The sequence below is a fragment of the Castanea sativa genome, chromosome 12 (assembly GCF_040712315.1).
Source record: "Castanea sativa cultivar Marrone di Chiusa Pesio chromosome 12, ASM4071231v1".
Lineage (NCBI taxonomy): Eukaryota > Viridiplantae > Streptophyta > Magnoliopsida > Fagales > Fagaceae > Castanea > Castanea sativa.
This window is the reverse complement of record NC_134024.1, coordinates 48,643,656-48,666,208: the sequence shown is the minus strand read 5'-3', so window position 1 is coordinate 48,666,208 and position 22,553 is coordinate 48,643,656. Positions and strand designations below refer to the sequence as shown.

Sequence of the window (22,553 nt, the reverse complement as noted above, 5' to 3'; positions counted from 1 at the left end):
CTTTTTTTAATTTTTTGATGGATTTTTTTTTTATTATTTTTCTTGCATCTCTACTTTAAGTTGATAAGTTTTTGTATTATTTGAAACTCTACTTTGAATTGATGTGATTAAGTTATGTTTTTAAGTTGTTTTTTTTTTTTTTTTCTTCTCTTTGATTTCATAGATATTATCCTACTGCATTATATATAAAGATAGTATATAAGAATATAATGTTATTTTATTAAATAACATGACTTGGATAATTTGGTGTTTATTACAATATTTTTTATTTTTACTTTTTTTTTCTTCTCATATTATTTTCTATAAATTTCTTATTATTCTTTCACATTCTCTCTTGAAATGTGGTTATTCTCTCTCTCTCTCCATTTTTTTTATTCTTTCTTACAACTTTTCTTTATATTGATGAATCATTGTAACTTTTAAAACTCTATTTTGGGTTCACACATTTTGGTGTTGTATTTTTTAGTTTTCCATTACCAGTAACATATTTTTCTCTCTTATAGTTTTGGTTTAATTTTTGTTTGAGTTAATACTTGATTATTTTGGGAGTAAGAATTTGAATTTATATCAAAACACAATCTTATACTAATAACAGATCGGCATTTGGTCCACTTCATCAATTCGGTCTGATTTGGTCTACTTCAGTCCACTTCAATTCAATTAGGTCCATTCGGTCTACTTCGGTCAATTTAGTCCAATTCGGTTTGCTTTGGAAAACTCGGTCCTATTCAGTCCAATCCAGTCCATTCAGTCCACTTTAGTCTATTCGGTCCAATTTGGTCCACACAGTCAACCTAGGTCTATTCGATCCAATTTGGCCAATTCGGTCCAGCTAAGTCTATTAGGTCCAATTTGGTCCATACGGTCCACTTAGGTCTACTCAGTCCATTTCGTCTATTTATTCGGTCCAATATGGTCCATTCGGTCCACCTAGATCTATTCGGTCCAATTTGGCCAATTCGGTTCAGTTAGATCTATTCCGTCCAATTTGGACCATACTGTCCACTCCGCCAATTTGGTCTAGTTCGATCCTTTCTGTCTACTTTGGTGAATTTGGTCTTGTTCTGTCCATTCGGTCCAATCCGCTCCATTCTGTCCACTTCGATCTATTCAGTCCAATTTGGTCCATACGGTCTACCTGGGCTTATTCGGTCCATTTAGGTCTATTCAGTCCAATTTGATCCATACAGTCCACTTAAGTCTATTCAGTCCATTCGGTCCACCTACGTCTATTCGGTCGAATTTAGTCCATGCGGTCCACTTGGCCAATTCGGTCCAGTTAGGTCAATTCAGTCCACTTTGGTCTATTCGGTCTAATTTGGTCCATACGGTCAACCTATGTCTATTCGATCCAATTTGGCCAATTCGGTCCAGTTAGGTCTATTAGGTCCAATTTGGTCCATAAGGTCCACTTAATTCGATTTAGTCCATTTCGTCTATTTATTCAGTCTACCTAGGTCTATTCGGTCCAATTTGGCCAATTTGGTTCAGTTAGATCTATTCCGTCCAATTTGGACCATACGGTCCACTTGGCCAATTCAGTCCAATTCGATCCTTTTTGTCTACTTTGGTGAATTCGGTCTTGTTCTGTCTATTCAGTCCAATCCACTCCATTCTGTCCACTTCAATCTATACTTGGTCCATACGATCCACCTGGGCCAATTCGGTCCAATTTGGACAATTCAGTCCACTTAGGTCTATTCAGTCTAATTTGATCCATACGATCCACTTAAGTCTATTCAGTCCATTTGGTCCACCTAGGTCTATTCGGTCGAATTTGGACCGAATAGGATCAATGTGGATTGAATAGAACCAAAGTGGGCAGAATGGACCAGCATGGACCGAATAGGACCGATGTGGGCCAAATAATATTTTGAATATTTATCATTTTTATTGTTTTTTTAGGGTTCATATTTCTAATTTCTAATGTTTATTTTTTTGTATTTTTTTAATTCAAAAGTAGAGAGTTTAGCCCGGATATAATAAAATTTGATATTTTTCAACCCAAAAATTAAGAAAAAGAAATAAATTTTTGAGCTAAACTTGATAAGACAACCTACAAAAGAATCAATTTAAGTCCCAATTTGTCCAAAATGGACCGAAATTGACCTAATGGACCAAATTGGACCGAATGGGACCAAAGTGGTCTAAAGTAGACCTAATTGGAATGAATAGCAATTGTTTAATTTTTAGGGAGAACAAATTATACATTATATTACAATTACAATTATAAAATAATTATTGATTCACATGCATCACGTGGGTCTGCAACTAGTTGTTTTGTAAAAGCAAAAACCAATCATCATATTCCAGGCAATACTAAATTGGAATGAATATAGATAGATAGATCATTTGCCTCAAGTCTTTTAACTTTTAATTGATAGTTTTATTGCCTGGGAAATTCCTTGTTGCATCCATGACCCATCTATCAAATTTCAGAACAAATACATTCTGTGACTATGAGTGGTTGATGGTGCATTTGTCATTCATTCACTTCACTTGTGATTTTTCAAATGTTTTCACTTATTTTTCCTTTTCTTTGAACAAACAGAGAAATTATACGATCCTTATGATAAATCATATCACTTGTCCATCATTCCACTAAAAGACTCCCACTTGTTTAAAATTCTTGAATCAGTAATCAATTTTTGTTTAAAATTTTTTTATGACTCAGCAATTTTAAATAGATGAGAATTTTTTTGTAGACCGATGGACCATGTCAGTTATCCACCATAAAGACCTTATAATTTCTTAAACAAATGAACTTAAAGTCAGAACGGAAACACATTTAGACTAGAAAGGCCCTGTTCTTTTCTTTTTCCCCCTTTAAAATGTGTCTATATATATATAGTTAAAAATTAATAGGTTAGATTTCCTACTCCCCTCTTAAGATTTAATTTACTTATTATAGCCCCCTCCTAAAAAGTATTGTATTTAGGAAAAATTACAATTTAAACACTAGAGTTTAGGGTTGTAACAAATTAAACTCTACAATTTCAAGAATTACAATTTAAAGCTGAAGTTTTAAAAAGTAGTAAATTATAAAATCTTAATAAAGTTTCAAAAGTAAAAAAAATAATAATAATGAAGATATGGCCTTCTTCGACTTTTACTTGGAGAGGTCAATCACACCAATGATGAAGCCGAATCTTGTAATCGCCTATTTCGGGACTGTTACTTTGCTCAAGCTATCACATCACCATAAGAGAAGCATTTCATGTCCAAAGCGTCTTACACCTCTCCTCATAGCCTGTAAACGCAAAGCACCCATTTGCTAAAACCCATGCACTCATGTTCTTGATCGGTCTCTTCAAGCACGGAAGCTCCAATGGTGGACTCATCGCGTTCTATGTAAATATGGGCAACATTGAAACTGCCCCAAAAGTGTTTGATGTATTGCCTCAAAAGGCATAGATGCATGGAATGCCATGATCATTGTGTATTCGCGTAAAGAGTACCCAGTTGAAGTTCCATGTCTCTATCATCGGATAATCTTGGACAGTGTAAGACCTGATAGCTCAACTTTCACTGTGGCCCTCAAATTTTTACGGTTTTAACTAACTTGTTTTCTACTCATGCCATTTGTTCTGGTATGTGCGGGATGTGAAGAAAGTTTATCGTAGAGGCTTTGGGTTTGTGACCTTAGCAAATGATTCTTCAGCTGCCTGGGTTGCCTGACGCAAAAATTTAATACAAGGTCAAGAGGTATCCTTCGCTAGTTCTTTGGGCTTTGCCCATATGTTTTGGCTTCTTATGAAGCTAATATCATGATGCATTTTTGCCCCAGGTTGAAAGAAAAATTTGTTGATGTTGATCTACTGGTTTATGTATACACAGAAGCCAATCAGTATAGAAAGGAAAGAAGTTAAATTTTCGACACCGTTAATGCATGATGGTGATGTTTATATTAATTTTCTTGAATCTTTACACTTTCTTTTAAAACTAAATTACCATTTTTGATAATATGACGAACTCCTTCTATGATCTTAACCCTCTAAAAGTGCAGGTATTGGGTTCTATTTTCAACCTGTGGGAGGAGAGGGGAATCGCTACCCCATTGTCCCTTAGTCACATTTGTTATTTTAAAATAAGTAAGAGAGAGTTGATAGCACATTTGAGCCTGGAATTTAAAAGGGTCTGGATTAGCATTTTGGGTGCGGGTGAAGTTTCGAAAACATGGTTGATCTAGTCTACGGACACCATGTTCTGTGAATATGGCACTTGTATTGTGATAGTTATAAGTACTTCTCCACAATCCCTATAAAAAGTTGCTGTATCTGATTGCAACTCTTGAATTAACTTAAGAAAGACAACTTGTGATTGAAGACTCATCATAGTTCTAGTAGTGGAAGCAGAATCTTAGAAATCAACTGGCCTAATTGGCTAGTCCCAGTTGTTGGAATTTGAAATATAAGAAAGAAGTAGTCTGACTTAATTAATCTAGTGAAAGCTTTCGTAAATTCCTGTTACATTTTTCTTTGTGCAATCTCTGTTGGATTTGAATTTCACTTTAATTTGAAGAAAACTCTATTAATCTAATTGAACATGTGAAGTATACAGGACCTATACTGGATTGAATATCATTACATTGAAGACAATAATAATACAACTTGTTCTCATTTTATTGTTGGTGCACTAGTTTTTTATGAATTCTGTTTCTTGCAGATTGTATTAGAGAATGCTGCTCCTATTGCGAATGATATGGTGGCTGCAGATCCCTCTTCCACTGTGGTGCATTCTTTGAGAAAGAAACAAAATTACATTCATTTACAGTTCCAAATCAGCTAAGTTTTAAATGGTAGCATGCATTCCTTTTTGTTTTTGTTTTTGTTTTTTTTTTTTTTTTTTTTGAAAAGTTTGAATTTCTGCCATTTGTCCTGCTTATTTAAAAAGGAATCAGAATGCTTCTCATTTAGCTTGTTGGTACCACTACCACATTTAGCCTTTATGTCTTCATCCTCACACATGACTTTTTCTCCTAACTCCTATTCTCATTCTCTATCACTTCTTCTATTAGTACTTAGATTACGTATACAAAAGCAATTGCGTGAACCTATCAAAAACACAGAAGCAATAGCATGAAGAAGGCATGGCTAACTAACAAAATTGTTAGCAAAATGGTGTCATTTTGCAAAAAATTCCCAGTGAGTTTTTGCGTCAACCATTGATATTACTGTTTGGCACATTTCTTCTTTTTCATTTCATTTCAGACTTTTTCCTTCATTTTCGCTTTACTCTTCCCCACAACCTTATCTCTTCCTTCTCTCACATTTGCTCTTTTTCGTTTCATTACAAAGATCTGATGAAACCAAAGCTCTTGGCCAGCCGAAAAGAACCCATCCATGATCGAAGTTTCTGACCAAAGAGAACCAAGCTCTTCACCGGCAAGGCTCGCTCTGTCACCAGCAGGCTGTCACTCGACTTGATCAAGTTTCTAGATCTTCTCACAGGTGACCACTATCTCTCTCTCCCTCTCCATTTTCCATGTCCATTGTCACATTTGTTCTTTTTCTTTTTTTTTTCTTTTTTTTTCTGTTAAATTTTTTTTCCTGTGAGCACCTGATATTTTCTTTCGTAGACTTATTTTCAAAGACATCTTTTTAGAAGCTTATGTTGAGTACTGAGAAACGCTTGATGATGTAAAGATTGCATTTTTTCTGCTTATACACATGCTTTGGGTGTTTGGAGATGGAGATGTGATGCTGTGGGTTTGGATATACGGATGTGCTTGTGCTGTAGTTTGTGTGCTCTGTCAATTTTAAAAAAAAAAATTGTGTGCTTGTGTTGTAGTCTGTGTGCTTGTGCTACAGATTTTAAAAAATGCAAATATTTTCTCCTTCTTATACGTGGGTTTGGAGACAAGTATTTAATAAATTTTGTTTCATCCTAGGGCTAAGTGGGGCTGATCTATTCAAACAGGTTATTCTAAAATTGTTTTCTTTGGTAATCAGAACAGACCAGTATTTGGTACTGAAGCTATAATGTGATGCATACAAACAAGGCCATTTGAATCTCACTTTTTATTTATTGGAGTTTCTAACATTGCATCAAATGCTTTGGGTATTTGGCAAATTATAGTAAAACTGTATTATAGTTTTGGATTTATAGAGAATGAATCGTTAATTCAACTTTAAGAATTTGCATTTGATGACATTAGTGAATTTTTTTTTTTTTTTTTTGAGAGAGAGAGAGAGAGAGAGATTTTTTTTAGTTAAGAGAGCTTCAATCCCTTTAAAACACTTTACAACCCCTTTAAAAAATAAAACCATCAGAATTGAACACTTTTTTGAGTTAAACAATAAAGTTATGGGATTTCCTTCATACTTGTAAATTACCATCAAGTCAAACCTATAATGGTATAGTATTAATTTTTCTTTTCTTAGAATATGCTACTGTTTGGCAGATTGTTAAAGCTTCGTGATCACATGATGCATTCTTAAGCACCCTGCCCCTGCCCCTGCCCCTGGGTTTTGCGGGAAGGGAAAGAAAATGAAAGAGAGGTGAGAGAGAAGAAGAGAACACGTGCCAGAAGTGGGAGAAGATCAAAGTGGGAGGAAGAGTGTTTTGGCTTGGTTGTTTCAGTCATTTTCTGGGTTTTCTGATGGGAGAAGATGAAAGTGGAGAGGAATAGCAGAAAAATGAAAGATGAAGGAGAGAGAACGCAGGTAGGGGTGTTTTTTGTTCTGTGCAGTGTCACTGTCTCAAACTACTATACAAAGGCAGGGGGAAGTAGGAAAGTGCCAGCATAGAGTGTAGTGGAAGTGAAAGGAAAACTTCATGCTTTTCTTATGGAAGATAAGAGCCATTATCAATATAAATATATGATGCAACTTTTGGATAAGTTGGCTCATGAAATGAGAACTATTGGATATGTCCCAAATACTAAATTTGTGTTGCATTCCCTTGATGAGGATGTCAAAGAAAAAATGTTATGTAATCACCGTGAGAGGCTTGCTATTGCTTTTGGTCTCTTAAACACAGGGCCTGGAACTAGATTACTGATCATAAAGAACCTTAGGGTGTGTGGGGATTGCCATGAAGCAACTAAGCTCATTACAAAGATTGTTAACACAGAGATTGTTGTTAGGGATGTGAAGTGATTTCATCACTTCAAGAATGGGATCTGCTCATGTGGTGACTACTAGTGAAGCTGATGTGCGTAGATTTCCTTTCTCTATGCTGGATTTTTCACAGAGGAGGTGTTGAAATATCAGGGTAGGATCTGACACCTCTGTAGGAAAGCAAGTTGTTAATATTATAATGGGGTAATGGAAGAGACAAGCAAGCTAACATCTCAATTGCATACTACAACCTCTAAAGAGTGTATAGATGAAGCTTGGTAACCAGTAGAGTCCTTGGAGATAGTTCCATCCAACATATCCATATCCAGCTGAATTGCTGGCAGAATTTGGTTGTTGATATACATCCACCACTTTATCAATTTTGCCTTTATACTATATTCTTCAGCCAAGTTCAAAGAGATTTTATCGAAAATGATACAGTTTCTTTATTGCTCACAGTAGATGCAAATTGTTGAAAGGATTTATCTCTGATTGGAATGCCAAAGAAAAAGGCTTGCAGGATATTTTTTAATCCAAATGTCTTCTTCCGTGCTTAGCATCAACAAGTTTGATTTTCCTCTAATAGCTCCGATAATTAATCTTTTTGAACTCTTAATTATTTTTTTCTCTTGCTTTCTAGTGTCAAAGGCAATACATTTTTTTCATCTCATAATACTATTGCTTTTACTTCTTCTGTATGAAAATTCAAAAATTTTGAGGATATTATTTGGTTTGACATTTAGAACATGGATTTCCTAACAAAAGCACAATTGGGAGTATAGACACAACTGAAGGAATTCCATATGTTTATTATTTCTGGATACAGTTCACATGTTCTAGTATTTAGTTGAGAATATAGACCATTACAGAAATGGTCTGAAGAGCAACCCTTTTCCTATTGTATCTGGTAATTCATTTTAGTACATCACTTGTGGCTACACACACACACACACACACACATATATATATAATTGTAGTGGCTAATAGAGCTTGTTCTTTAGATTAGATTCAATGTATTTTCTTCCCTGTTTTGGGGAATTATGCTAGAGTTCTGAGCTTATGCAAAGGGTACAGTTCCCTTTTCTTCTTGTAGTCATGGACTAAAGGATAAGTGGGATGCTCAAGTGGCTTTTGGAAGTGCTCATTGAAATTCTGGGTAACATCAAGAAGTTTTTGTGGAACTATCGCTCGATGGTTGATTGTGCATACCTTTTGTCATTTTGGGGATGTTAAGGGTTATTTTCACCTTTCCTCTACTTTAGAAAATGTTTTTGTACTGTATTCACATCCAATAAGATTCAGCATTTGTAAGGGCTCCACCTCCTCCCTTGGCTTATAAAGGGGAAGGGGATTGACTTCCATAGAGAGCACAATTCACCACTGTGAAATACTGTTCATTGTTCACCCTTTTCTAATATCAGTTATATTGGTGGCTAGAGGTAGAGGATTCCCTGCCTCACCTATGGTTTTTCACTTTTCTTGCTTATGCAGAAGGATTTTCAATGTAAATATTGTGTTATTGTCTTTACATTCTCATCATTTAAACCTCTAACACTCAAATGCCTATTGTTGTTACAACAATGAAAACCAATGTATGGATAGTCAACCAAACTAAACCCACTTTCCTTGAAAACCCATTTCTAAACCTTAACTATCCCATACATTTATAGATACTTAGCTTCCCAATACCTTTTGATCTTCCCTGGTGGCATTGAAATTGAAGGCCATAGGTTTCCTTTATGCGGGACCCAGCTGATTTTATGGCCAACACAACCAAGTTGTCGGCGCTCAGCAAAAGCAGTGGAGAAGGAGGAGGAGGAGGTGAGCTTAGAGAGAGATGGTGATAACTTTCGGTATTAGTCTCGTTTAATGACATGACTAGTAGTGTTTTCTCATCATTAAATTTCATGAAAATCTATGTTTTCAAAAATGTGTAGCTTGAACCTATTATATATATGTGTGTTTGTGTGTGTGGGCGTGTGCATGTGCGTGTGCGCGCACACGTAGGTTAAGTAAAGAGTCAGTTAATTAATAGTTAAACCTATGCAACTTGGTCTCTTATGTCTAAGGTAATTTGGAAATTATTCTAGTAATGAAAGTTACCTTATATGTTGAAATACTTAAAAAGGATTTTGCTCCCAGATATGCATGTGGGATTTGTAGCCTTTAAATGATTGGTCTTGTAGGACAACATATGCACCTGGACTTCGAAATTTTCCCAAGTCTGAAACTTAATCAATTATTTTTTTGATTATACTGTTGATGATCTCTAAGGTAGTTACAAATTTTGCTGATTTTGTTCTGTTTTCTTGATTTGAAATGTGGAAATTTTGCTTTTAGGTGTTTGGAGTTTTTGTTGAGTTTGCCCTAAAATTGGGCTTGTAATTGTAATTATTAAATTAGGCTCCTTTTGATGTGGCCTTTTTGTTTTTCTGGGTCCCAAAATAAGTGACTCAATTAATACCATTATTTCCTGTTTTCATTGAAAATGAAATGTTTTCAACACCTGATGTGTGTCTCTGTATGACAGGTTAGCTCTATTGTGTTAATAACGTAAAGCAATAATATTGATTTCTTTCTTTAATATTTGCAATAGATGGATTCTCTGCTATCAGTTGAATATCATTAGTTGTGTTAAGGCTGCCTTCCATGACCTCCTCTAAACTCGGCAAAAGGTGGAAGTTTTGTACACTGACTACGACCTTTGGCTACACACTTCTTTTTCAGTCTATGAGCATCCAGCTATGACCTTTGTCTACCAATGTCATGTTGTTCCATCCAGGTGAATTGACATGATTCTCCTAGATAATATGTGGGTCTTGTCCATATTGGTTGAATCTATTCAGTTGTATTGAAGCTTCAATTGCTAGTTGTTGCCCAAGCTTGACAATGTAGAAATGAGGGCTTTGTCACTACATGGCCTTTTTATCAGATAATTGGGGTCTTATTTGTCAATTGATGTTTGATAATAGAGAAAGAAATAATCAAAATTGTAATGGTGAAGCTAGACTAGTAGAACTTGAAGCTGTGATGCAATGTTTCAAACTAAAAGACAATACCATTAATCTCATGCTTAAAGACAAGGGAAAATGAGTTTTAGAATAACCTCTCATTTGCTTGCACTGCTACCTTCATTATTTTTTAGCTTTTCATTTCTATGTTACTGGTGTGTCATCCACCCTCTAGTCCTCTATCAAAGATTTATTTTAAATAGCTCATTTATTTCCTATTTTCTTTGTGATTTGACTTTCCCATGAGTAACTTTAATGCAGATTAGCACTGCATCATTTTCTTTCTCTTTCAAATTTCTGTGGATAAATACTTTAACAGTTAAGCAGAAATTTATACCAAATTTACATATTTCCTCTATTTAAGTTTCTTGTCAATCAAGTTTCCAAAATTGCATGCCTATATGATATTGTACCTAGTTGTCTTTTTTGGATAAATGACAATATATTATTAAGAAAAGGCGCAGTGCAAAGCCACTCATAACATACTTGTATCAACAACAGAATACTAGACATAAAACAGATAAATTCAAAGAAGAACAAAACTCTCGTTGCAAATCCTAGCTTGTCCTAATTACATCTTGACTCTTACTAGGACATCAAATACAATCACACCAGCATCAAGCATAGAGATAACAGATGTAGCGGGAACACAACTGCCCTACAACATACGACTCCCTGGCTTCACTTGGAGAACAGATAATGGAATATTATTGCTGTTACACAGAAATATAAACATGCTCGTGAAGAATGTAGCTCAAATAATATTGAAAAATTGTTTTACATTAATTATTTAATTTTAATATGAATAGAACTCACCCCATTTAATTTATGCCTATCAAAAACAAAAAAAAAACTCACCCCATTTAATTCTTTTTTATTTTTTAAGCCATTTAGATCTCAGGGGAAATATTTTTGTTGGCCTTCCTAAAAGTACCACTAAATAGGTCATCAGCTCGCTATTCCTGGAAGAGAAATTCCATAATGGTTCACTCATCAAAGCGTAGGGGCTTCAATGAATCTGCAAGTGCCTTCAAATTTATGTAATAAATTGATGGGAGTCATTGTGTGCGCTATTTTTGTACTCCGCCAGCATCGTCCATTTCCCCAACTTAATTCATTGTTTAACTGGAGAAGTTATAAAACTACGCATAGACTTTAGAGTTCATTGATAAGCGATAGATTTCAATTCGTGTCTAGTGACTTTTGTTTTTCCGGAAGAATTTGGTGAAATTGAATCATATCCCTTATTGCAGAATTACTATCCCATTGTTCAATCATTCAATGAGGAATGGAAAGAAAAATTGAGTCAAGCAGATGTTGATATATTCAGGCAGATTGAGATTGAATTTACACCCATTGGTCCAGGATTGGAGGTTATGAAATGCGGTTGAGATTGTGATTTTTTTCCCCCCACTGCATCAACCATTTCAAAGGTAGATTCAAGAGAGTTTTTCTTTTGCTTCTTTTAATTAATTTTTATAGCACTGGTGTGGCGGCTTACAATTGTAAAAAGGATGATGAAATCATTTGCATAGTTTTCTTGTTGAGTCTAATAGACCTTGAATATTATTAAGCTGTTATATTTGAAATTTGAATACATATGTGAAGGAAAGACCCAATAAACTTAATAATTAAACTAATGCAACTTTTTTCTTTTTTTTGATGGTGAAGAATAATGTATTAAGAAAAAGGAGGAAAGAGAATTCATCTAAGGAAACAGTTTCGTTTTTATGTTTGTTGTATTAAGAAAAATAGGGCCTAAGGTATTTCTTGTTGACAATTTGGAATTATAAACTTTCAATCGTCTTATTTGTCACTTGGAAACTGATGTCATGTTGTTCCATCTAGGTGAATTGATGTGGTTGTCACATATATACGGTGTGTGTCACTTTCAGATTGTTTGATGCGGTTGCATTGAAGCTTTTTAATTGCTAGCCGTTGCCCAAGCTTGGCAGTGCAGTAAATGTAGGCTTTGTCTTATAACATCATGATGATATGCAGAGTTCAAGCAAACAGTAATACATGGCTTCTTTATCTTACAATTGGGGTCTCCTTTGTTAATTGATAATTGATATTAGGGGAAGAAATAGGCAAAATTGTAATGGTGAAGTAAGACCCAGTAGAACTAGAAGTTGTAATAAGGGATTTTAACCTGAAACACTAATAACATCTGTTGATCCCATGCTTGAAGAAAAGGTTTAACAAGTTGTAGAATAGGCTCTCTTCTACTTGTACTGCCCTTTGTGACTTTTGAGCTCTTCTTAAGTTACTAGTATGTCATCCACCCCTAGTCTTCTGCCAATAGATTTTTTTTAAAGATTTTTTTTTTAGTAGAAAGGTAAGATTTTATACACTAGTGGAAAGATTACAAGTATAAATTTAACTTTCTTCTTTAACCACTCGATTTGCCCCCACTTTTACCCTAACTTGAAGTAGTCAACTATGAATGGTGAACAATTACTTTCACATAAACTTACCACGTTTTTTCTTCGACTCACTATTGACCACTTTAAAGTTGTAGCAAAAGTTGTGCCCCTAAACTTTCTCTTAAATATAATATCCGTCTACTGGTTGTTTAACTGTTATACTCTGTTCCACACCATGGCATTACAGCCCTTCTCTGTTACATGCTACAAACTAAAAGTGCCTATATTCTTCGTTCGGTAGCCCTACCATATCAAGACCACCTGTTGGGTTTATTGCAGTTTGCCTTACATGTCAGCTTGCTGGAATTCTTTTAGTATACTCAGTCTCACTTCCAGAAGTTGTTGCAATGGTCTGCATTGGCAGATCCATCATCCATGTTAGGGCCAGGGGAAAATATTCTTATAAAATCTTATGTATAAATTTATATATATATATATATATATATATATATATATATTGAGTATGTATAATCTTAAATATGTAAAATAAAATCCAAAATTTTGAAGGATGAATACTTTTTAACAGTTACCAAAAATTTGTGATAACCAAATTGATGTATTTGCTCTGTTTAACTTTCTTGTTCAAATCTTCCAAAGTCTGCATTCTATCCTACATGATCTTGGACTTATGATTGATGTCATATGTGTCACTTTAATTAAGAAGAAGTGCTTCTGGCTGAGTCAATATGCATTTAAGTTCAAATCAATCTAAACTTGATGTTTGTAATTGTATGCAAGTCCATTTCTAGACCCACTTTTGTCTATTAAGTTGTCTTCTTTCTTTCTGCTGGTTTGCAATAGGGAGGCCTGAAGTCAGAGCAGTTGTTAGTGTTGCTGGCAAGGGCCATCATTGGATTGGTAGACTGAAGAAAAGCATTGTCATTGATTATGAACCATATACTTTTTCCCTTGTAACCTAACTAGTTTGCTTCACATCTGTCGGGTTGGACCATGATAAAGTTAGTGTGATAGAGTTTGTATTTTTCTTCTGTTTGTTGTCAAATGCATGCTAATTATATAATCACATGAAAGAGTTGTACAATCTATCTTGCACAGATATTTCCAACCCTTTACCACATTGAACTTGTACACAGAAGGTTGTAATTAAAATAGAGTATTTTAAAAAATTAAATTAAATTGAATTTCAGTGTCTTGCTCAAGCAAGATTTAGTTTTTCTCAAGCAATATTAGGTTTGACTGCTGCAAAGGACAAGCCAACTTTCTGTCTAAACCTTGCTTGAGCGAGGGAAAGGTGAGATTCTTAGTGTGAAATTTGTTTCTATTATTGAAGAACTTACTCAAGTTATAAGGGTAGTTTGCTCAAGCAACAACTGCAATAAAACATGTTTTCTAGAAAATTTTGCAAAACAAATGAGGGAGTTTTGGCAACATTTTAGCGTGTTTGTTTCAGCAAAAGTGACCTTTAAATGTCTATTTTCTTTGGCAACTCTTAGTTGCTAATAAATAAACTACCATATTTAAGTTTTCTCCTTTTAATTTTTTTCTCCAAATAAAGAATTCACATAATTCTCCAATCTTGCTACTTGTAGAATCTTGTTTAATTTTATTTAGGAGATAATTTTCTTGCAAACCCATTAGCAAACTTCTCTGAGTGGAGACAAATACCATTCTTTAAATAAAAAAAAAATGATCTTTTCATGTCACTAAACCTCTTTCTTCCTTTCTTATTTCCATTCACTTTCCTTAAATTTTCCAACATCAAGAACTTAGACAAAGATACAAAATATCAAATGTCAATTAATTGTCTGGAGAAGCTAGGATGGACAATACATAATATAACACCTAGACATGCTATATATATATGGGGGAGAGGCTGGTCTCTTAATAAAATGGAGCAAGTTATGGCATGAGTTATAAGGCTCTTGGCCCTGAACATGCTATGCAACTGAAGATAAACTATTCCTATACTTGGGGATTTCATGAAAAAACTTGGCATTTCTAATTAGATGATTTTGCAGAAAATCATATTAAAAAATGAGAGGGAACATTAAACATCATCAAAAGTACGCCCTTTTTAATTGAGGCATTACCAAACCCCAGATGAGTAATATTTAATCTCACAAAAAAAATTAGTAAACAAAATAATAATATCTTTTCCAGAAAACTGAAAGAGAAGAATAGTGGGTATCTACTAGAACAACATTGAGGTGGACTAACTAAAAATTCAATAACTGTGAACCAAAAAAACAAACCTATTCCATATCCACTTTTCCCAATGGCAGGGCCAAATAAATATCAATTGATTATTTAATATTTATTTTTATGTATAATTTAAATATTTTTAGACATAATTTATGTTTATTTTAGGTTTAAAAATTATATAACAACAAAAACAAAAAATGCTTGAAAACATATCTAAAATTAAATATTTATGTGATGTCAAGGAGTTTGGAGAAATTTTCTAATTATTTATGTGCTCATGGGGTTTATTAATATTATTATTATTAGTTAGGAAATTCTGATTTTGGGTTTGGGAATTTTATATAGTAGAATTATGTTTGGGTTAGGCTGTTGGTATATTTATGTTGTGGGCTTGGCTTGAGTTGGGTTAAATTTCAATCTGGGCTTTATTGTGATAGGTTGGGTTGCTGGCTCATGTCTATTCGGGCTTGGTTGTTTGGGTTAAAAGGTAAATGGAACTCGACCAATCTGTTTTTGATCTACAACATTCTCTCTCTCTCTCTCTCTCTATCGCTTTCCCTCTCTCTCTTGATTGATCTTCGTTGGTCGACGATATACGACGATCTACGGCGGAATGGCTTTGCAATTGAAGCTAGAGTTGATAATGTGTGGTCGCATTTCAGTCAGTTTGGCCATGTTTTGGACGTGTATCTCTCTAAGGTAAAAGTAGATGATTTGTATCATGGAAATTGATTTTGTATTATAATTGCAAATGCTGTATATTATTGTTATTGGCGATTTGCACTACAAACAACTTGAGTTTTTTCAACATATTTTTATCCACGGTCACTAAAAAATGTTAATAAAAGCTAAACAGAGTTATGGCTATCCTTGCCATCAAATTGATTTCGCTTTGCTTCAGATTCAAGTTCTCAAAACTTAGGGTTTCCTTCTGTATTTCACTCTCCCTTCAAATTCGTCAACTATTAAAGTGTTTAACAAATGTTCATACTCGGTTTGTTTATGTGTTTATATTTGGTGTATTGTTTACAATTGAGATTGAATAGTTCAAAGGCATACTTGAAGTCATTGCATTGACTGGCAAATTTTGGTATAATGCTTTGGTATCAAATTTTCAATTCCTTGTTGAAGCATCTCTCTGACTTTTTTTTTTTTTATAAAAATTTTAAAGCAAATTAAGATTTACAATCAATTGTGTCTTTTTCTCTTGTAAACTTCATTGCAACAAATAAAAACACTTTGTTGTTTATAGAGTTTTGGCACTAGTGCTAGCCTTTTTTTTTTTTTGGTAAATTAGCTAATATAGCTTCATGTTTCTTTGTGCATAAGGAACTTATGAATTATAAGAATTCTTGTGTTAGTGTCATGAGGGCTATTTGGTTGAATTTCATAATGGTGTTGTTGTTGGTGCTGTTATTGGTGTTGGTGGGTCCGTGTTCTGCCCCAGCCCTAATGTGAACATCAAGACTGATAGCTTCATAGCTAGTCTCCATGATGGTTGGAGGCTTGAGAAGGTGAATTCCATGAGAGAGAAGCAAAAGATGGGCTAGCAATGTTTTGATGGTTTTTTTTTTTTATTATTTTTTTTATTGCATTAAATGGGGTATGTATAGGTTAAGGTTATACCTTTGGTTGAGGTTCTTGTGATGGTGGCTGAGACACAATTACTGGCTTTGGTTTGAGTAGAAGTGGGAGTAAACTGAGAGATTTCTTGAACTGTAGGTTGTGAATTAGTTGGACCTGTTGGTTGTACCTGAGTGGTTATGAGAGATGGAGATTGAGTAGAAGTGAGAGTAGGCTGAGAGCTTTCTTGCATTTTAGGTTGTGAATTTGTAGCACGAGTTGGTTGTACCTGAGTGGTTGTGAGAGATGGAGATTGAGTAGAAGTGGGAGTAGGCTGAGAGCTTTCTTGAATTTTAGGTTGTGAATTTGTTGTACTTGAGTGGTTTTGAGAGATGGAGATTGAGTAGAAGTGAGAGTAGGCTGAGAGCTTTCTTGAATTTTAGGTTGTGAATTTGTAGCACGAGTTGGTTGTACCTGAGTGGTTGTGAGAGATGGAGATTGGGTAGAAGTGGGAGTAGGCGGAGAGCTTTCTTGAATTTTAGGTTGTGAATTTGTTGTACCTGAGTGGTTTTGAGATATGGAGAAGAAGGTTGTGATGTTGTTCGGTCAGCTGGTTGAGAGGACAAACATGGTGGAGCCTCAGGCTGGGTGTCTATCTGCGATGCAAAGCTTTGCTATATTAATGAATGTGAGTTTTGTTTTCAGGCTTTCACTTATTTCATGGTATTATAGCGGTAAACCTATGCAAAGTTTTGCTATATTAATGACTTTCTGCTTCTGATTGTGGTTTTTTTTGTTCCATCACCTCTTTGAGCTACTTCTTTAGTAGTTGAAAAATATGTGTTTGGGTTTAAAGTTTTTCTTGTTTGAGGTTGAGATGTAGTTGTTGGAAATTCAGTGTTTGTATTGTGTACATAATTATGCATTTTCAAGCTAAAACTGTTAAATCCAAGGTTACAAAATCACAATGGCTCTTCAATGTTGGGAATTAAATGGGGATTGAATTCTAAATAGAGAAACCTGTAATTCATATCTTGATAGCAATGGGAATTTTTTTTTTTTTTCATCTTTACAGTTATCTATGAAGGTATATGCTTACAATGTACAAAAGACTATTAACTTATTGTTCCATTAAATATTCTTCTATTGCGTTTTAAGAATTATAAGAATTCTTGTGTTATTGTTGTTACTGGTTGGAAAATACTTGTGGCAAGATATGGCATATAGAATAGCTTGATTAGTTGTTCATTTGCAATTTGTTCAGAAGTGTCATGAATCAGCTAATATAGCTTCATGTTTCTTTGTGCATAAGTAATTTATCAATTATAAGAATTCTTGTGTTAATGTCATGAGGGCTATGGGGTTGAATTTCATGATGGTGTTGTTGTCGGTGCTGGTATTGGTGTTGGTGGGTCCGTGTTCTGCCCCAGCCCTGATGTGAACATGAAGCCTGATAGCTTCATAGCTGGGCTCCATGATGGTTGGCGGTTAGAGAAGGTGAATTCCATGAGAGAGAAGCAAAAGATGGGCTAGCAGGGCCCATTAAGTGGTACAGTAAATAACTAAAGATTTGAAGGGATGGGGTTATGATTGTGTTTTTTGATCACCTTTCGGAAATCATGGAAGAAGATTGGAGTTTGAACTGCGGTTTGCATTGTTTGATGGTATGCATTAAACGGGGTATGTATAGGTTAAGGTTATGCCTTTGGTTGAGGTTCTTGTGATGGTGGCTGAGACACAACTACTGGCTTTGGTTCTTGCTTAGATACAGATGATAGGGTTTGAGTAGAAGTGGGACTAGGGTGAGAGGTTTCTTGAACTGTAGGTTGTGAATTCGTTGGGCCTGTTGGTTGTACCTGAGTGGTTATGAGAGATGGAGATTGAGTAGAAGTGAGAGTAGGCTGAGAGCTTTCTTGAATTTTAGGTTGTGAATTTGTAGTACCAGTTGGTTGTACCTGAGTGGTTGTGAGAGATGGAGATTGAGTAGAAGTGGGAATAGGCTGAGAGCTTTCTTGAATTTTAGGTTGTGAATTTATTTTACCTGAGTAGTTTTGAGAGATGGAGAAGAAGGTTGCAATGTTGTTCATTCAGGAGGTTGAGAGAACAAACAAGGTGGAGCCTCAGGCTGGGAATCTGTCTGCGATGCAAAGCGTTGCTATATTAATGAATGTGAGTTTTGTTTTCAGGCTTTCACCTATTTCATGGTATTATAGTGGTAAACCCATTCAAAGCTTTGCTATATTAATGACTTTCTGCTTCTGATTGTGGTTTTTTTTTTTTTTTTTTGTAACCTCTTTGAGCTACTTCTTTAGTAATTGAAGAATATGTGTTTGGGTTTAAAGTCCATATCTAGACTTGATGTTTGTAATTAGATGAAAGTCCATATCTAGACCCACTTTTATCTATTAACTGATGTTATTTCTTTCTACTGGTTTGCAATAGGGAGGACTGAAATCAGAGCAGTTATTGGTGTTGCTGGCAAGGACTGTCATTGGATTGATAGGACGCAAGGAAAGCATTGTCATTGATTTTGAACAGTATTCTTCTTCCCTTGTAATCTAACTAGTTTACTTCAAATCTGTTGGTATGGACCAGGATAAATTTAGTGTGAGTTTGTATTTTCCTTCAGTTTGTTGTCAAATGCATGCTAATTATGTAATCACATGAAAGAGTTGTACAATCTATCTTGGACAGAAATTTCCAACCCTTTACCACATTGAACTTATATATGAAGGTCATAATTAAAATAGAGAGTATTTTAAAAGTAGAATAAAATTGAAAGAACTGGAAGTTGTGACGTGGAATTTCAACCTAGAAATGAATACCCATTATTGATCCCATGCTCAAATTAAGAGAAGGGAAAATGAGTTTAGAATAACGTCTCCTATGCTTGAATAGCTGACTTCTTTATTTTTGAGCTCTTCATTTCTAAGTTACTGTTATGGTATGTCATCCTCCCCCTAGTCTCCTGTCAAAGATTAGGCTTTGTCACATTAGCTCTTCAGGAAATTCTTAGCTATTGAATTTGAGGTGCTAAACAATTAAATTTAATCAAGGTAGTTTGAGCAAGGAGACATTCTTTCTAATTAAATTATCTGATATTCATGCTGTCAAAAAATGCTTGTAGCTCGACGTACACATAATGGAAGGATACTTGAGTTTCTTTATGGCTACCCAAAGGCAAGTTCTATTCTTAGCTATTTCTTTATCTCCTTAGAAGCTTTCTCTTCTTTTTCTTTGGGTTGCGTCTTTTCTTTCTGAAGCCTTTCAACTTCTTTTGAAGTTCTGGTTTTGGTGATAAGGGTGCATACGGTCATGAGGCATGACATTAAAGCATACAAAAATGACGCATCACATCACCACAAGAAGCATTTCTTGTTAGTTGATGAAGGAAAATTTACAGTCAACTTATATGCTCACTGTATTTTGGTAAATAACAGCAGTGTGCTCCAAAGTATATGTCACGTGTAAATATAGGCAACATTGAAGCTGCCCGAAAATTGTTTGATGTATTGCCTCAAAGAGGCATATATGCATGGAATGCCATGATAATAGCCCATTCACGTAAAGAGTACCCAGATGAAGTTCTAAATCAGTAAATATATATCATCAGATGATCTTGGAAGGTGTTAGACCTGATAACAATAATTTGACTTTCCAGTGGCCATCAAGGCATGCACAAGGTTGTCGGATTTGAAAATGGGGGAGAAACTTTGGTGTAGAGTGATGGATTGTGGGTTTGAGTTTGATGTGTTTGTTGGGTCTTCAGTTTTGATTTTGTATGCAAAGAGTCAGAAGGTGGATGAAGTAATTGTGGTATTTGATAGTATGCCAAGAAGGGACCTTTTTTGTTGGACAACTATGATATGTGGGTTTCCAAAGAGTGGGCTGCCAATAGAAGTGTTTGATATCTGTAGGTGAATGCAAAAGGAGGGAATGGAAGGAGATGGGGTAGTGATGGTGGGGTTCACACAGGTTTGTGCAAATCTTAGGGACTTAAAACTAGGCCTTTCTGTTCATGGGTATTTGATTCAGAAAGATCTTCCTATGGATTTTGTAGTTCAAACTAGCTTGTGGATATGTGTGCCAAGAATGGACATTTGAAGCTTTGCTTGCCATGTTTTCAAGAAGATGCCTTATAAGAATGCCATATCTTTGGGTGGCTATGCTCAAAATGGTTTTGTAGATTGGAAGAGATGCTGGGTTGTGGATACAGACCAGATCTGGTGTTTTGTGAGTGCACTTCTAGCATGTTCCCAAGTTGGGTTTTGGAAATTGGGTAAATCTATACACGGATATATTGTGAGAAGGCTCGACTTTGATCAAGTATTAGGTACTGCAGTGTTTGTCACATATTCAAAATGTGGAGCCCTTTCTTGGGCATGCACTCTCTTTGATCAAACAAAGTCCAACGACACGATCTTGGAATATAATCATAACCAGCTATGAAATTCATAGGCATGGAAAAAGCTCTGTCACTCTTCCTAGAGATGACAAAAACAAATTTAAAACCAGATGATGCTAATTTTGCTTCCCTTCTCTTGGCCTTCAGTCACTTGGATCTTGTGGAAGAAGTTCAATACTGGTTTAATTGCTTGATTAGTGAATATAAGGTCCCTCCAACTTAAAAGCATTATGTTTGTACGGTTGATCTTTTGGCTCATGCGAATCAAGTTGAAGAGCTTGCGAGCTAATAGATTCCATGAATACTGAATCTGGGCTTGCTGTTTGGGTTGCTCTCCTATCAGGTTGCTGCAAAAATGGCAAGTTGTTGATTGGAGAGATGGCCACAAAGAAGGTTCTTGAGCTAAATCCAGATGACTTGGGAATTTATACTTTGGTCTCAAACTACTATACAAAGGCAGAGGGAAGTGGGATGATGTAGCTAGTGCTAGAAAAATCATGAAAAAGACGGGTGGAGAGAGTGCCAGCGTATAGTGTAGTGGAAGTGAAAGGAAAACTTTATGCTTTTCTTATGGAAGATAAGAGCCATTATCAATATGAGAATATGATGTAACTTTTGGATAAGTTGGCCCACAAAATGAGAGCTATTGGATATGTCCCAAAGACTGAATTTGTTTGCATTCCCTTGAAGAGAGTCAAAGAAAAGAAGTTATGTAATCAGAGTGAGAGGCTTGCTATTGCTTTTGGTCTCTTAAACACAGGGCCTGGAACCAGATTACTGATCATAAAGAACCTTAGGGTGTGTGGGGATTGCCATGAAGCAACCAAATTCATTACGAAAATTGTTAACAGGGAGATTGTTGTGAGGGATGTGAAGCGATTTCATCACTTCAAGAATGGGATCTGCTCATGTGGTGACTACTGGTGAAGCTGATGTGCATAGATTTCCTTTCTCTTTGCTGGATTTGTCACAGCTGAGGTGTTGAAATATTAGGGTAGGATCTGACATCTCTGTAGGAAAGCAAGTTGCTAATATTATAATGGGGTAATGGAAGAGACAAGCAAGCTAACATCTCAATTGCATACTACAACCTCTAAGGAGTGTATAGATGAAGCTTGGTAACCAGGACAGTCCTTTGAGATGGTCCTATCCAACATATCCATATCCAGCTGGGTAGCTGGCAGAATTTGGTTGTTGATATACATCCACCACTTTATCAATTTCACCTTTATACTATATACTTCAGCCAAGTTCAAAGAGATTTTGTCGAAAATGATACACTTTCTTTATTGCTCACGGTAGATGCAGATTGTTGGAAGGATTTATCTCTGATTGCAATGCCAAAGAAAAGGATTGGCGGGATTTTTTTTTTTTAATCCAAATGTCTTCCTGGGCGCTTAGCTTCTACAAGACTGATTGCCTCGAACAGCTCTGGTAATTAATCATTTTGAACTCTTAATTATTATTTTTTTCTCTTGCTTTCTAGTGTCAAAGGGGATACATTTTTTTCATCTCATAATATGGTGGCTTTTACTTCTGCCGCGTGAAAATTCAAAATTTTTGAGGATATTATTTGGTTTGACTTTTAGAACATGGATTCTCTAACAAAAGCAAAACTGGGAGTATAACCACAACTTAGGGAATTTCATATGTTTATTATTTCTGGATATGGTTCACATGTTCTAGTATTTAGTTGATAATATAGACCATTACAGAAATGGTATGAAGAGCAGCCATTTTCCAATTGTAATTCGTTTTAGTACATCACTTGTGACTTCATACATACAAATACATATATGTTTAATATAATTGATTGTAGTGGCTAATTGAGGTTGTGAGCTCTTTAGATTAGATTCAGTGTATATTCCCTGTTTTGGGGAAAGAATGCTAGAGTTCTGAGCTTATGCAAAGGGTACAATTCCCT

General features: G+C 35.2%; 1 long non-coding RNA gene and 1 pseudogene across 12 annotated transcripts; both read left to right on the top strand.

The window, feature by feature from the left end:
* Positions 1-3,121: 3,121 nt before the first annotated feature.
* On the top strand, positions 3,122-12,878 carry LOC142619079 (uncharacterized). 12 transcript variants are annotated; one of them, XR_012841428.1, is made up of 8 exons: positions 3,122-3,503; positions 3,610-3,705; positions 3,788-4,798; positions 5,018-5,144; positions 5,298-5,450; positions 9,658-9,843; positions 11,326-11,505; positions 11,921-12,878. It is a non-coding gene; the product is annotated as an uncharacterized LOC142619079 (long non-coding RNA). The 12 variants fall into 12 exon arrangements; XR_012841433.1 differs by lacking the exons at positions 11,326-11,505; positions 11,921-12,878 and adding an exon at positions 10,665-11,218; XR_012841431.1 differs by lacking the exons at positions 9,658-9,843; positions 11,326-11,505; positions 11,921-12,878 and adding an exon at positions 8,155-9,647 and having other exon boundaries at positions 3,788-3,895; positions 4,666-4,798.
* A 2,333-nt stretch (positions 12,879-15,211) lies between these two features.
* On the top strand, positions 15,212-22,059 carry LOC142619073 (putative pentatricopeptide repeat-containing protein At3g25060, mitochondrial; annotated as a pseudogene).
* Positions 22,060-22,553: the final 494 nt, after the last annotated feature.